The sequence below is a fragment of the Loxodonta africana genome, chromosome 1 (genome assembly GCF_030014295.1).
Source record: "Loxodonta africana isolate mLoxAfr1 chromosome 1, mLoxAfr1.hap2, whole genome shotgun sequence".
In the NCBI taxonomy this organism is placed as follows: Eukaryota; Metazoa; Chordata; class Mammalia; order Proboscidea; family Elephantidae; genus Loxodonta; species Loxodonta africana.
Genome location: NC_087342.1, coordinates 219,847,415 through 219,851,159, shown reverse-complemented (window position 1 = coordinate 219,851,159; position 3,745 = coordinate 219,847,415).

Sequence of the window (3,745 nt, the reverse complement as noted above, 5' to 3'; positions counted from 1 at the left end):
GGTAGAGGGTCAGCGAAGGAGAGGAAGACCCTCAGTGAGATAGACTGACACGGTGGCTGCAACAAGGGGCTCAAGCATAGCAAGGATTGTGAGGATGGCACAGGACCAGGCAGTGTTTCATTCTGTTGTACGTGGGGTTGGTATGAGTTGGAATCGACTTGATGACACCTAAGAACAACAACATAACACATTCATCATTTCAACATTGTTCAGGTGTACAACTTATCAATTAATTAATCAGATTGTAATCATTCTTAATTTACTTTAAATGGTGACAAATTTCCCATCACCATAAACAGAAACTCACTGGTTCACAAAAAAATTGTTCCGCCTCTCCCCCTTACTCCCACTTCTGGTAACCACTAATAAACTTTGATCTCTATACATTTGCCTATTCTTGTCATTTCATATAAATAAGATCATACAATATTTGTCCAGTTGTGATTGACTTATTTAACTTAGCGTAATGTTTTCAGAGTTCGTTCATGTTGTAGCATGTATCAGGACTTCATTTCTTTTTGTGACTGAGTAGTATTCCATTGTATATGTACCACATTTTCTTTATCCACTCACCTATTGATGAACATTTCGGTTATTTCTACCTTTTGGCTATTGTGAATAGAGTTGTAAGGAACATAGGTGTATGTCTTAGTTATCTAGTGCTGCTATAACAGAAATACCACAAGTGGATGGCTTTAAACATATGGGAATTTAGTATCTCACAGTTTAGGAGTCTAGAAGTCCAAAATTCAGGGCGTTGGCTCTAGGGGAAGGCTTTCTTTCTCTTTTGGTTCTGGGGGAAGGTCCTTGTCATCAATCTTTCCATGGTCTAGGAGCTTCTCAGTGCAGGGACCTGGATCCAAAGAATGTACTTGCTCCTGGCTGTTCTTTGTTGGTGGTATAAAGCCCCACCCCCATCTCTCTGCTCACTTCCGTCTTTTATATCTCAAGAGAGATTGACTCAAACTACAGCCTAATCCTGTAGATTATGTCCTGCCTCATTAACATAGCTGCCTCTACTCCTGCCTCATTAATATCGTAAAGAGCCAAAAAAAAAAAAAAAAAAACCTGTTACTGTTGAGTCAATTCTGACTCATAGCAACCCTAGAGGACAGAGTAGAACTGCCCCATAGAGTTTCCAAGGAGTGCCTGGTGGATTTGAACTGCCAATCTTTTGGTTAGCAGCCGTAGCACTTAACCACTACGCCACCAGTGTTTTCCATTAATATCATTGAGGTTAGGATTTACAACACATAGGAAAATCACATCAGATAGACGACAAAATGGTGGACAATCATACAGTACTGGGAATCGTAGCCTAGCCAAGCTGACACAGTTTTGGAGGGCACAATTCAATCCATAACAATGTACATGTGTCTGTTTGTATCACTGCTTTCAAGTCCCTTGGGTATATACCTAGGAGTGGAATTGGTAGGTCATATGGGTCCTGGTGCCACAGTGGTTAAGAGCTCAGGCTGCTAATCAAAAGGTCAGCAGTTTGAATCTACCAGCCACTCTTTGGAAATCCTACAAGGCAGTTCTACCCTGTCCTGTTGGGTCACTATGAGTTGGAATTGACTCCATGGCAATGGGATAGTAATTCTACATTTAATTTTTTTTTTTTAATTTTTATTAAGCTTCAAGTGAACATTTACCATTCCAATCAGTCTGTCACATGTAGGTTTACATACATCTTACTCCCTTCTCCCACTTGCTCTCCCCCTATTGAGTCAGCCCTTACAGTCTCTCGTTTCGTGCCAATTTTGCCATCTTCCCTCTCTCTCTATCTTCCCATTCCCCCTCCAATCAAGAGTTGCCTACACACTCTCCCGTGTCCACCTGATTTAATTAGCTCACTCTTCATCAGCATCTCTCTCCCCCCACTGACCAGTCCTTTTCATGCCTGATGATTTGTCTTCGGGGATGGTTCCTGTCCTGTGCCATCAGAAGTTCTGGGGAGCATTGTCTCTGGGATTTCTCTAGTCGCAATCATACCGTTAGGTGTGGGCTTTTAGTGAGAATTTGGGGTCTGTATCCCATTGGTCTCCTGCTCCCTCAGGAGTTGTCTGTTGTGCTCCCTGACAGGACAGACATCGATTGTGGCTGGGCACCAACTAGTTCTTCTGGTCTCAGGATAATGTAGGTCTCTGGTTCATATGGCCCTTTCTGTCTCTTGGGTTCTTAGTTGTCGTGTGACCTTGGTGTTCTTCCTTTGCCTTTGCTCCAGGTGGATTGAGACCAATGAATGTATTTTAGATGGCCGCTTGTTGGCATTTAGGACCCCAGGCGCCACAATTCAAAGTGGGATGCAGAGTGTTTTCATAATAGAATTGTTTTGCCCATTGACTTAGAAGTCCCCTCAAACCAAGTTCCCCAGACCCCAGCCCCTGCTTCGCTGACCTTTGAAGCTTTCATTTTATCCCGGAAACCTCTTTACTTTTAATCCAGTCCAATTAGGCTGACCTTCCTTGTTTTGAGTGTTGTCTTTCCCTTCACCCAAAGCAGTTCTTATCTACAGATTGATCAATAAAAAGCCCTCTCCCTCCCTCCCTCCCCCCTTTGTAACCACAAAAGTATGTGTTCTTTTCTGTTTTTTCTATTTCTCAAGATCTTATAATAGTGGTCTTATACAATATTTGTCCTTTTGCAACAGACTCATTTCGCTCAGCATAATGCCTTCCAGATTCCTCCATGTTATGAAATGTTTCAGAGATTCGTCACTGTTCTTTATCGATGCGTAGTATTCCATTGTGTGAATATACCACAATTTATTTACCCATTCGTCCGTTGATGGACATCTTGGTTGCTTCCAGCTTTTTGCTATTGTAAACAGAGCTGCAATAAACATGGGTGTGCATATATCTGTTTGTGTGAAGGCTCTTGTATCTTTAGGGTATATTCCGAGGAGTGGGATTTCTGGGTTGTATGGTAGTTCTATTTCTAACTGTTTAAGATAACGCCAGATGGATTTCCAAAGTGGTTGTACCATTTTACAATCCCACCAGCAGTGTATGAGAGTTCCAATCTCTCCGCAGCCTCTCCAACATTTATTATTTTGTGTTTTTTGAATTAATGCCAGTCTAGTTGGTGTGAGATGGAATCTCATCGTAGTTTTAATTTGCATTTCTCTAATGTCTAATGATCGAGAGCATTTTCTCATGTATCTGTTGGCTGCCTGAATATCTTCTTTAGTGAAATGTGTGTTCATATCCTTTGCCCACTTCTTGATTGGGTTGTTTGTCTTTTTGTGTACGTTTAATTTTTTTTTTGAGCAACTGCCCAAATGTTTTCTGTAACGGCTGTACTATTTTGCATTCCCACCAGCAATTTTCCCACATTCTTGCCAACATTTGTTATTTTCCTTTTTTTTTAATCTTAGCTATCCTAACGGGTATGAAATGGTATCTCATTGTGGTTTTGATTTGCACCCCTCTGATGGCTAAAAAACATGGTGAGCCCCAGAGGAGGAGGCAAGGTCAGTTTTGGAGCAGGTACACAACTCTTGATAGAGAAGTATGGGCGACTTCAGATAGGTTTGAGAGTCAGCATTGGGTGAAATACATGAAGAAGCTGCCCAAGGCCGCTTGGCTAGTAAATAATGGAGCTGGGATTCGAAGTCAGGGAGGCCAACTGCAGTCTCTTAACCTGTGTTCAAAAACTGGATATGCTATTTCAAATATAGTCAAGTTGTTTAAACACTCCAAGACTTTGATTTCTCATCAATAATAATGGCAATAATCTCCAG